General features: G+C 33.6%; 1 long non-coding RNA gene across 1 annotated transcript; it reads left to right on the top strand.

Annotated features, from left to right (window-relative positions):
* The first annotated feature begins 276 nt into the window (after positions 1-276).
* LOC142349406 (uncharacterized) lies at positions 277-11,862 on the top strand. The gene is made up of 4 exons (XR_012760824.1): positions 277-370; positions 3,134-3,299; positions 11,412-11,519; positions 11,835-11,862. It is a non-coding gene; the product is annotated as an uncharacterized LOC142349406 (long non-coding RNA).
* Positions 11,863-12,846: the final 984 nt, after the last annotated feature.

The following is a 12,846-nucleotide window of genomic DNA, read 5'->3' as shown; positions in this document are numbered from 1 at the left end:
TTACCGTCTGGGACGGTCGGGACATAAACATTTTCCGTCAGGGACGGTCTGGACAAATAAGATTCCGTTTGACACCTCAACTTGAGCACATTGCGATAATTTTCAGGAAATTTTCTGAATAAATGGAGAAAATTTAGCGCAATCTTAAGAAAAAATCAAAATTGCCTGTTCAGTTTGATAGTGAACCCTTTTTTGTTGTAAAAAGCTTACGTTCGCTATACAATGTTGCATACGTTTAAGATTTGTTCATACATCTGCTGTTTTTAGCCTCTGATGTTGAGTTGGAAGCCATTCCGGAGGTTAACAGAGAGAAGAGAGTAAGAGCAATGGTAGTGGAGGAGTCAATATTTCCTTCATATCTTTATAGCAGGTTGTTGTTCAAACAATCGGAGACAAACAACGTTCATTCAATGTCAAATCACCCGGTGCAACGATTCCTGAAAATCTTGCAAAGTTCGCATTTCTAATTTGGCAAAGTTACAAGAAATCTTATCAGAAATCCTATTGGGAAACTTATCAAGAAATGTAGGTGGTGATAACTATTTGCAAGTTCTCGCTCTTCCCACTAGAAAACTAGGAAACTAGTAGGAAATACGGATTTAAGGGATTCCCTGCCTGCCTTCCCGCCAGTCCTCCGCACAATTGTTTGTTTTAAGTGGGTATACGCAAGTTTCCTACAAAGAAAAAGAATGGAATGATTTTTAAAAAACAGTTCTCACCAGAAATTTAGAGAGAAAAAAACCATCTGTACATTATTTTCTATCAAAACTTTAAGGAAATGCATGTGAAAGTAAGATTCATTCCTTGAATTTCCGGAATTGCAAGCCCTAATAAGTTTCCTGCCAAGAAAATTCGGAAATGCAGGAATATCGGAATTCTAGTGAGAAGAGTAGGATTCGTTGCACCGGGCGTTATCATATCTATTATGGCAAAATAATGCATTATTATCCGAATTAGTATTTGAAAGAATCGCTGATGAAATCAAATCGATCAGCTTCTCACAATTTTGCGACAAATCGCTCTGATATTTTTGGTGACTAAAAAATTGACGATTGCTCGATCAAGGAGACCAAAAGTCACGGTGTTTTGACATTTTGAGTGATCTAACACAAAGTTGTCACATTCGTTCCGTCTGAATTGTTTTCTGTAATCTCAGATCTCAAAATCTCAACGTTTTCGGAGGCGTTTCAATTTTTATTCCTCAAAAAATCATACAGCCAGAAACAAAACACAAATAATATGTCCTCTATAAACAGTAGCACTCAAATGATGAAGATCTAATTATCTCCTCATTTTATCTTTCGTCGTTTGAAAGTTCATAAGAGATAGTTTTATCAATTTGTCAACAATTTTGTTCAAAAACAAGACAAATTGATCATTTAATTGTAACAATATAAAAAACTTATTCAAAAGACCAAAAAAGAAAAAAGTATATTTACTTTTCACGGGGTCTTCTATTCCATTTTTACCATTTTGAATTTTAACTTTTTTAAAGTGTTTTTGTAGTTCAACAGGTTTTGAGAGAACAAAAAAGCAAACTTTAATAAAAATTTGAATCGGAAAAACTTCACCAAAAGATGTTAAATCATTTATTAAGGGAAAAAAACATTCAAGTTACATCCAAAAAAGCTTTAAAAGTTTGTCAATTTTGTGATCACCTACGCAAAATTCAAATCGTTTAGTTCATATGAGAATTTATGTTATGAAAACTCAGAGTTGGCAAACAGTTCGCAAACTAGGTAGTTGAGAACAGTTCAACAAAAACTCTGGATTTGTTTTAAAAAAGGGTAAAAAGCTTTGCGTTTGTTTTTTTCCTGTTGTTTAATAAAGATTCTTCAGGAGACATTTTAATTTAAGTTCTCTGCTGGCTTACAGTTGAACTTTTATTTCAACTAGTTTAAAACTTGAAACGTTTAGTAGCATATTGTTGCCTTGTTTAAGAAATTAATATGACAACAGTAATTGATGAGAGTGCGCGCTGTTCTAGTTGTTGTACATTTTTATCAATTTTACGGTGCCGATTGTTTTCAAAAATATATAACTCAGAATTATACGGTTATAATACATTTTATCAGACAAACTTCAAGAACTTCTCTATAATTTTTTCTTAGGACGTAAAAAATTGTCCGTTTTTCTATAGGAAGCTTCTCTTTTTTTCTGTTTATGGCGTAGTCAAACGTTATGACAGCGTTACTTTTGCAGGAATTTCAAATGTATATCTCGGTGAAAATTTCTGAAAAAATTTGCAAAGTTTTCGAAAATTTGTTTTTAAGCTCGTTCTCAAAACTGATTGAACGAATATAATTTTCTTGGTTATTATTTCATTAAGAAAGAAACATACTTGTTGAACTTTGAAAAAAAATATGTTGATTCATATATCCACAGTTTTGACAAACTTTCTTGCAGTTTACCAGCAAATTTTTTGACGGTTGGATACATTGAAACCAAACATGCTGAGCGATTTTTGTTCTGTCTGCCAGACTAATCTGTGGTGAAAACTATAAAATTTCATGGAATTTTTCTCAACAACACCGAATCTCTCCTACGTTCAAAATTGAAGACTCAGAGTTCACCTTACGTTTAAAAAACGACGCTGCCGAATCTCTCATACGTTTAAGAAAAGGACGATACCAAATCTTTCTTTTGTTGAATACCAAACAAAAACGATGATGCCGACTAAAAAATTGTTGGAACTTTTGTCATTTTTGGCCGGAAAAACGACGATACCGACAATTTCTTACGTTTAAAACAAAAAGATTTTGCGACTAGGGTTAGAGTAAAAATAAGAAAGAAATGAAGATTATTTAAAAATAATATCACAAACTTACAAGATATTAGATCTGGAAATTTATAAGCACAAAGTGAAGTTTTTCATACGTCGAAAAATGATTTGATCAAACCAAACTTAATTGGTTTTATTTCATTTACACTATTTTATTTCGATTGTTCGTTTTTTTTTAAATTTTTAAGTTTGCTCAAGTGTCTAAAATTGTATTTAATTGTTAAAATCTTGCTTCTTGTCTATAAACTGGAAGAACGTCAATTTTTGTTTACAAATTATAGATACGGGTTAACATGTGGCTTTTAATAAATGCTGAAATTTAAAATAAATTTTACTATTTTATTTTCTTAGGCGTGGGATAACTCGACATGATATTATCATAGTAAGACTTGAGAGAAGTGATCACAATGGAGTCCCTCTGCCTCTGTTCAATTCATCGGAGCTCTCACTCATTGAACAAGAGCTCAAAAACGACACCCCACTTGTTGTCATAGGAAGGGGACGTGTCACCTTCAATGTCTCCTTGGATCATTTTCAATCGAAAGTTAAGAGCTATAATCTGCTGAAAGCTATGATTGAGCCGTAATTTTTCCGACCCCACTTTTAGTGGGGCTTGGGGGGGGGGGAGGAGGAACTATATACTCAACTGGTTTTTTTGTTCAGACAATTTTGGCCGATCGATATAATCATCGTAGAGAGTTTTGAGTGGTATCATTAGAAAATCCGTCCAGCGAAGATTATTGAATTAAAAAGATTTGTTTTGATTTTTGGTTTTTATAGGGCGATATTGAGGTTTAAGTTTTTGTGAATATTAGACGATATTCCATTGTTTTTTAAGTATTTTTGACCAAATTTTCTTTAATATTGCTAAAATATGTTGAAATTGTTAACTGTAGTGTTATTGATGTCATCTTAAAAGATAGAGGTGGTTTGCTGAATTGTTCGATCTAATTTTTTTGGCTAAAGTTTATGCTATTTTTTTCAAAATTCAGACTTTTTCAAAATTAGGACCAAATAGGCTTTTTTATCCCCTTTTCACCGAATTTACTGGAAGTAGACACCTCAAAACCGCAGCAATATTCATCGCAGGCTTGAAAAGAGAGCTAGTTGCACTCCCACTGGCTTTAAGAGTCTTGAGAATTTGTACGTACGCCAGATTTTTAAAATTTAATCTTGATTATTAAACAAAATCCATTTTTCATTTTTGATAAACTGAAAATTTTGTTTAAAAATTGATCTAATTCGCGACCAATTAAACAATTGAGTTTTTTATTAGCTGCGCAGCAATATCAGGGCTGATATTGATCTCACCATGGATACTTATGGCAAAGAAATTGATAGCTTTTATTGGGGCGCGGCTTTTCCAAAAATTATTTCCCCATTTATAGTTTTTTATGCATATAACTCACAAGAATTTCAAATCAAGGCCTTTATTGACACATACTATTTGCAAGTATGAAGCCAAACGATCGTATATTATGGTTTCAGAGTAAAGATCGTTGTTTTTGCTTTCGTAAATTTTTTTGGATTTCTGACGTTTTGCATTCATTTTTTATACATTATCTAGTCTAACGACTTATTCATCCCAATCAGTGATCCAAATCGATTTTTTGAGTTTTTTTTGTTTCTCCGTCGAATTATCACATTTATGGCAGGTTCACTTGAAGATAAGCTTAGTTGGATAAACGAACCTGGTTGAAAAAAGGCTTATCTGAATATGTTATATATTTTTGTTGAATAGTTTGCACTTTTGGGCTGAGACACTGTTCTCTCGCAAAAAGTAGCGATTTTTTTTTATTTTGGCGTATGTGTATCTTTCTTTTGGTTGCTGTGCGACATATACCCGATAATGATAGCTCCCAATTACCACCTATCACTTTTAAGTATATAGCATTTTTAGAAAGCAAAACTTTTAGAAAAGCTGGCGAATAAATTTACAAATTTTTCGAGTTAACGAAAAACAAGATTTCGCTCAAAAAATTTTTCCAATTTTGTGTGAATTTTACCTAACAATTAATATCCAGTTTTGTATGCATTCAATTATGAATTGCGTCACACAATTAGGAAAAATTGATGCGGATACTTAAAGCTGCAGCACTGTTTTGAAATTAATTGATTTTAATTTTATTGCCTAACTTGAAAAACAAATCTTATCTAAAATATCTGCTTTTCTTTTGAAATCCGACCATCAAATTGAATTGCAGCAGAGCAGTACTAAAAAAGAGCCGTTCTCATTGAGCCGTTTTTGGATCCTAAAGAGCCCTTCTTCGATCCTTTATTTCTGTCTCTCATAACATAGATCTTCAAATTACTTCATAACTTAGAAGATTATATAAAGTTTTCCTGAAAAATATTTCGGTTTTGATGAGTAGAGTTGGAAAGAGCATAATTTGGCTCATTCTGTTCAAACGCGATACACAATATGAAGCTCTTAGTAAACTATTGCAAAATGAGGTAAATGCTGAGTAATATTAAATATCACTGCATCATTTACAAATCATGCAAAGAAACTTATGTTTCGTATTAACTACAGACCAATCTATCTTTGTTAAACTTCTAAATCGAATGCAAACTTCCATGAAAATATTAACAACCTAGTTGCTAAATTATGCTCGTAAAGTTAAATCTATAACGAAATCATGGTAGTTATGATTTGCAAAGTCAAGTTGTCTGATAGTTAGGATAACTTACATCTTTATGCTTTCTTATTTTCACTTCTCGGTTCTGAAAACTCAAAACAACGAAATTTGGAAAGTTTGCAAACTGAAGCTATTTCTCTTTTAACTGAATTCCAGACTTCCTTTTTGTTTCAACGTACTGAGCGGAAAATTGCAACAATTGGTTGAAGGATTCAAGATAATTTGCCATTTTGTTTCAGCATAAACAAAACTTGCGCAAAACATTTAGTTTGTAAAGCTGTGTGCAATAGCAGTTTCTATACTGAATAATAATCAATTCGTTTGAGTATGTTACAATCAATAAATCACGTACGTCAATTAGGCTAGAAGCATGTTTTGGGACGCCGTACAAGGTTTTCAAGAAGGGGTCGCTCAATTACAAGATTCTTTTTCTCCTTCCTTGTTTTCTTTTTTTAAGAAAGGAAAAACACCCAAGAGAAAGAAGATGGATATCAATTTATTGGAAAAAAAACGTTCATTTTGCATCAAAATTGCTTCCTAAAACAAATTGGTGAAATACTGTGAGTCTACTATATACAGATCTCTGAATTTGTGGACAAAAATGTTCAATTTGTTGTTCTCAACACTTATAATATTCTCTCAAAATCAGTCAGTCCACATTAAAGATTGAGTTGAACAATACACGTATCCGTGCTTTGGTCCTTTTTTGTTAGCGGTTGTATATTAAGTAGTTAATGATTTGGGTTTTGATCATAAAAGCATCTTTTAATTTCAGAGGTAGAAAAAAATTATTAACAAATAAACTCTGATGGTCTCTGCGAACTATTTTAAAAATATGGTCCCTGCGAAGAATAGTTTAAACAAATCGTATACATGAATTTCAAAAATAGAGAGAATGGAGTATTTTTTTCGATAGGTTCTCACTTCATCGGTTTGTTTCAGCCCAAAAATTATTCGGATGAGGTAGTTTTGCTGTCTTTGAAGAGCCACTAGGTGACTTTTTGAGGCTGTACCCTAAAAAAGACAACCGTATTGATAATTGGGTTGAACATACAGTTTGAAAAAGTTTTTCATAAAGCTTGCTGATGAAATACTTTTTTGTTTGACAGAAGAGAGTGATGAACTTATTGCATTTGTTTTTTATGACTCGTCTCTGTTCTAAGTAATTAAAATCTTTGTCTAACCAAATGCCGAGTAATTTTCCAAATCCAGGTTGCTTTAGTTTGACTTCATTCCACTTCAATTCAGCAGGCGTTTTCAACCGAAGGTGATCACTCTAGTTTTGCTCTGATTTTTTGTAAGCCTGTTTTGAGACAAGGGTAATTTCACAGCTGTCAGATCATCATAAATATAATTTGTTTTTAGTTCGCCAACAATGGTAGTGTCAACAGCATAAAGTGCAAGATCACCATGATTCTGTAGATTTGCCAAGTCGTTGATATATATAAAAAAAGGAAGCGTTCCCAAAAGAGAACCTTGTCGTACTCCGCAGGCAACCCCTAGATTGCTTGATGTTTCGCCATTAAAGTCTAAAAATTGTTTACGGTTACGCAAATACGATGTTAGGATTTTGGATGCTATTCCTCGTAATCCCTAGATCTCACACTTGCGGATGAACAATTTATGATCTACAGCATCAATTTTTTTTGATAGATCCAGTAAATTGCATTGAGCAACTTGTTTTTCAGATCTCATGTCACAAATGTTTTCAACTACCGGAACTAAAGAATCTGTTATTGAGCGTTTACTTACGAAGCCGAACTTTTTTGGACAATACATTGTTTTTAATTAGAAAAGACATCAACCTTGAAGGCAGGATTTTGACCGGTAATTATTCGGGTCAGATAGAGAACCTTCTTTGTGCATAGGAATAACTCTATAAATTTTCAGCCTTTATGAATAGACTACAGCATTTATTCTTTTATTAGATTGATCGCAAAGACATGACGAAATAGCTGGTGCAACAATTTTATTAAGATTGTTTGAAAAACTCATGTGATCAAGGCTGAGTTTATCTTTTCAGATTTTCGAATTCGTTGTCAGTATCTGTGTCTGTAATTGATTCCCGATATATTGTGTAGCCTGTTTTTCTAACATTGTTTAGGTTTTCAGTGCAGGCTTTTTCGCAGAGAGTGTTGGCCCAATTCCGGAGAAATAGGAGTTTATCTGAATTCCAATTGGTAGATTGGATTTATCAGCGGTTGTTACTTTTGGTTCCAAATTAATTTTGTTTCCAAAATTGTAAAAGAGTCTTTTCTTGGAATCGTTATCTTTGCTAAAATATTTTCAAAAAAAGTATTTAGTTTCTTCTGGACTAGAGCCTTTGTAAGGTTTCTTTATTTTACGTAAACACTTCTGTTTTTATCTGTGTTCGATCAGAGATGCGCTTGAAAACCTTTCAATCTCTGCACACAAAAATTATTCATCTCTTTTTTATCCAGCATCTCTGGATTTTTTTTTGAGATTTGTTTAGGAGTTACTACTTCGTATAGAGCAAAGGACAGCAATTCTTCATTTTTTTTGAAGGCTTCCTGTGTTGAGGATTGTTTCAATGAATGGTTTTCCTCTCTTAGATTAGATGTTAATCTGCAATTCAAACCTGCTTGCATTTTGTTTTGTTTTAGTTTTGACCAAATTTTTCCCAAATTATTTCCTATTTCCTATTTTTGTATCATATTTGAGATTTATGTTTGTTCAAACTATGATACTACAAAAATCTGTTATGGTAGTTTCAGTTACATTTATTTCGCAATTAAAATCTGCGAAAACTATACCCAGAGTAGATTTTGATAACATTGTATTTCTCGTTGTTTCCCTTGGTATTGAGACTAATTTGATGCCTAGGTTTGAGAATGATTTGATAAGCTCTTTTGTTTTTGTAGACTTTTTTAATGAAATCTTGAATAAAATCTTCGCAAAGTTTATGTTTTGCATTACTATGGTGTCCAGTTTCTATTATGTGAGTCATCAATTCATTTTGAAATATTACATCTCTCAAAATAGGAGCTTTATATAAGACTGTTATGAAGATGGTTTGGCAAGAAAAGTGAGTTTTTACAGTTAGAATTTGTAAATAATAGATTGGTCACTTTAAAGGTCTGCATTTTAACATTATCTCGACGCATAAATCCAACACCTCCAATTTTGCCTTTCTGTCGGCTACATGTTAAAGTATTTTCATATGTATCTGGACACCATGTAGACAGATTGGATAATGGTTTCAACCAAATCTCAGTCAGAGCAATGAGTGAAGCTTGGTTGAAGAAAGGTTTAGACATTTATCATAAGTTCATTGTAATTAGCGCCTAGCGAGCGAATATTTTGAAGCATTAAAAATATTTCATTTCATATGAGAAGTTTCCCTACCGCTTGCTATAACAGTTTACACTGTCTTATGGCTTCTTTTGTTATCTGAAATTGATTTTCAAGTTTTTGCAAAATTTCTGGTCAGTTCGCACTGAAAACGTGCAAACAACAATGTTAATTACTGATTACTAAGAGTTGAAATTTGTTATCTGCGGACAATCGCATCCAGTGAACTACTTATGTCATTTAATTCCGTCAATTAATTGTAAGGTGTCCAAATGGCTAAGTGCAGATAATTCTATGTCGCAAAATGGTCAACCTAAGTCTAATCAGAGATAATGAAAACTTGGTTTTTAAATTTTTTCAGAGCTGTTCGCTAAATACGGACAATCGCATCAGGCAAACTATTTGAATGAGCATTTCAAAGCAACTCAATAATAGAAAGCTTTTTCCCCTTGTTCCCCATCCCTTCAGTCCCCCCCCCACCAATTCACCCCTGCCCCCCCTCCCACTTTCCAACTCTTCACCCTCTCCCTGCCCTCCCCCTCCCTACCTTTTCTCTCTTCTCCCCTGCCCTCCCCTTTCTTCTTCCTCTTCTCATGTTCCATTCCATTTTCGCCTTTTTTTAAAAAAAAATAATGAAATCAAATGTGGTGGGCAGAATGTTTCATGCGGACAATCGCATGTTGCAAACTCCAACCTGGGACCAAATTTCAGTTTCATAAGATATGACTTATTTTTCATTCATTCTATAGTTTATTTTCTGCGGACAATCGCATCGAGCAAACATTTTTATTGTAACGATCAAAGAGTGTTTTTGGTGTATTTCACTAAAGCTTAGCGTAAAAATTTGCTGCATGTGAGGTTCCGACTGTTGGCTTTGAGTAATGAATGCTTTATCAAGAATTACATTTTTCATTTATGGCACAAAAAAATTTATAGGGAAGAGCGTTTAGAGGAAAAGAAAATATGAAAAGATAAAAGAGAAGAGAATATGAGAATAGTTTAGAAAAAAAGGGAAAAATTGAAACATTGTGTTTGTATTGCGCCACGTTTTGAAATACTTGTAAGCTGTTTGTTAATCATTAACAATACAAGCGACTGCAATTCATTCATGTCATTTCAAAAATCAGATATCAGTCCTTGCAGAAGTTAAAAAATTAGAAATTTCAACTAATTCAAAATATCATCATAACAGGAGAATTAGAATCTTGAAACACAACACTGGCATACTAAAATAACAGGCTGAACACTACCCTCTGACACAACAACTCCACATAGTATTATGTCTGAGGGTGAGTTAATATCTTTGGCTTTATCAAAAATTCATTCTTTTACTGCAATTGATTTCCTCTTGGAAGGATAAGGGGTATCAGTTTTATTTTTTCCCCGAGTAATTAAGCTTTCTTTTTCTCTTTAAAACCGAATATTGGATTTGTTTCAGATCTTCGATACTGTTTACAGGCACAAGATGTTTATTGATGCCGTTCGGGTAACTGGGATCAGCACAGAGAACAGACACTGCACTTTTATAAGTAGTTACATAATTCATGTCGTCAGCTGCAAATTTGGTTATTAAATCAATAGGAGGCAAGCGCTCATTAATATAAATCAAATTACCATTCATAGGACTAGCTGGGTAGCGGTTGTATTTGAAATCTGCTTTGAGTAGTCTTCTAAGTTTGCAAAATTTATCCTGTACAAGAAAATGTACGAACTTCAAAACTGCTGAAGGCATAAGGTTACCAGGCAGTATACGTTTGGTTGGTAACACGTGATACGCTTTCAGATTACTTTCCACAATGTCAAAATTTAAAAAGATTCGCCAAAAAATTTTGATACTTTCAAAAAAATCTTCAGTTCCCATTTTTCTAGCATCAAAGGGGGAATATTTGATGATCAGCTAAATTTGGGGCTATGATTTTTTTGCTCTCATACCCTCTCGTTTGTGTCTGCAATTAAGTTTTGCATGTTTTTATACATAACATCATTTTCTATTGATTCTTCTTCAAAAATTAACGCCATTTTTTGGAGCGCTTTTTTGTTTTCCTCACATGGCACAGCATCTTTGTAGCTCTGCAGCTCTTTGTCCGCTTCTAGGTTAACACTACAACTCATTGAAGTTTGGGAATTCATTGTTTCATAAGTAATTGACAAGGATATTCAATAACAAAAACAGAATTAGGTTTTCTTCAAGAAGCTTTTTGATCTAAAAACATTTACTTCAAGATTTAAAGCAAGCGGTAAAGAGAGAATGCTTGAGCGAGCAAAAAATTTTCACTCCTTTATTCACTGTTTTTGTTCACTGCTCATGTCACTGTTTTTGAATGTTTTCTGCAATTTTCGTAAATTTTAAAATTTAACAAAGTAAATTATGAACAATATGGGAATTGTCGCAATTATTATGAGTAGATAACCTATTCTTATTTGAAGTGATTTGGTAATTTTTGTGCAGAAAAATATTTTTGAATGAATAGTGTAGTAACAGCCCATCGTGCTTTGTAAAAGGGACAAAAACTATACGAAGTTTGTTTCATCAATTTTAAGATTAACGATGTCGAGTTATTTTTTTAAGTTGGCTGAAATTCTCATCTTAATTTCTTAAAAACTCGATGCATTATCATCGCCCAGTAAACTCGCTTGTTTTTTAAAACCATTAGTTTTTGATGATGAAAATGATCAAGAATCTGAACAAATCCCCAACTCTGCAAGAAGCCACTGTTTGCAGCAACGAGAAGAGCTTGGAGGGTTTTACTAGGCATATACAATGTTGGAAGCAAAAAACAGCCGAGGTCGAGACCATAACCGCGGACATATATTACTTTTTAGAACTAGGAGTTATTAGACATTGAACAAAAAACTGACCTTGGACAAAAAAACTTGACCTCCTTTTGAAAATTCGGTTTGCTTGCCTATCGGCTTGCTTGACCACCACCAGTTTAAACATACTATTTAATGATAACATTCAAAATTAAAAATTCAAAATATTTCGAAAAAAATTTTAAAACATTTGTTCAGATATCAGTTTTTTTTGTATTTCAATGTATTTTTGGCACTTGTGCGAGGAGCCGTCTCTCGACCAGGCCTAACTCACGATCACTACTCAGGAAAATGAAGTAATTTTTGACATTGACCTGGAAGAATTCATAACTGCAGCCAGTTGTTACGATGGTGGGAAAGAGAATGCTATGGTTGGAGATAGTGGAGGTCCTCTCCTCTTCTTTGACGAGACCAGACAAACATTCGTTCAGTTGGGTGTCGTTTCAAGTGGATCTAGTTTGTAAGATTTTGATTTGATTTTTTTTGTTTAGGTGACCTAATGGACGCTCAGGTGTTCAGGCCGCTTATTTAGTACAATTTCAACTCTTGCTAACGTATTTAAATTCACACCCGGATCTGTTAGTCAGTTAAAATCAGAGCTGGAACATTAATTTTTACAGCCTGGATTTTAGCCAGGCCAGCTTTCTGAACATGTCCCACTTTGCAATTTACAGCATGTTCTGCAGAGAAAATTATAGTGATTCATCCTACGCATTATTTTGTTATTATTAGCGTTCTCTGTGAAGCTTCACTAACCGAATGTCCTCAAGCTGAGCATTGCTAATTATCCGTATTCACTCTATCTGAGCAGGCTAATTACCCGCCATTTCTCTATCTGAGCAGGCTAATTACCCGCCATTTCTCTTATCTCTATCTGAGCAGGCTAATTACCCGCCATTTCTCGATCAATTGTTGTCTCTCATCTTAAATTGTCCAAACAATTAAGATCCCTTATCTGAATTCCTAAATCAGGCATTTCATGCCCGATGTAAACTATTGAAAAACTCAAAACACATGCATTACTTTGAATTAAAATGAAATAAATATAAATAAAACATTTAATAACGGAAAAGAACAATTAATCAATGAAATAATAAATAAATGTCTGTTTATAGTGTTCTGTTCTGTTTATAGGTGTTCTGTTCAGTTTATAGGTTCACTCTGATCTGTTCTGTTCACTCTGATCTATCTCGGCTAAACGCCCTGTCGGCCAATACGGCGGCCACCGTTCTGTTCACTCTGCCAACATTGGGAAACGTTCTGTTCACTCTGCTCTGTTCACTCTGCCAACATTGGGAA

This window comes from Convolutriloba macropyga, chromosome 11 (genome assembly GCF_964194025.1).
Source record: "Convolutriloba macropyga chromosome 11, txConMacr16.3, whole genome shotgun sequence".
NCBI classification, from domain to species: domain Eukaryota; kingdom Metazoa; phylum Xenacoelomorpha; order Acoela; family Convolutidae; genus Convolutriloba; species Convolutriloba macropyga.
This window is presented reverse-complemented; position numbering and strand designations above follow the sequence as displayed.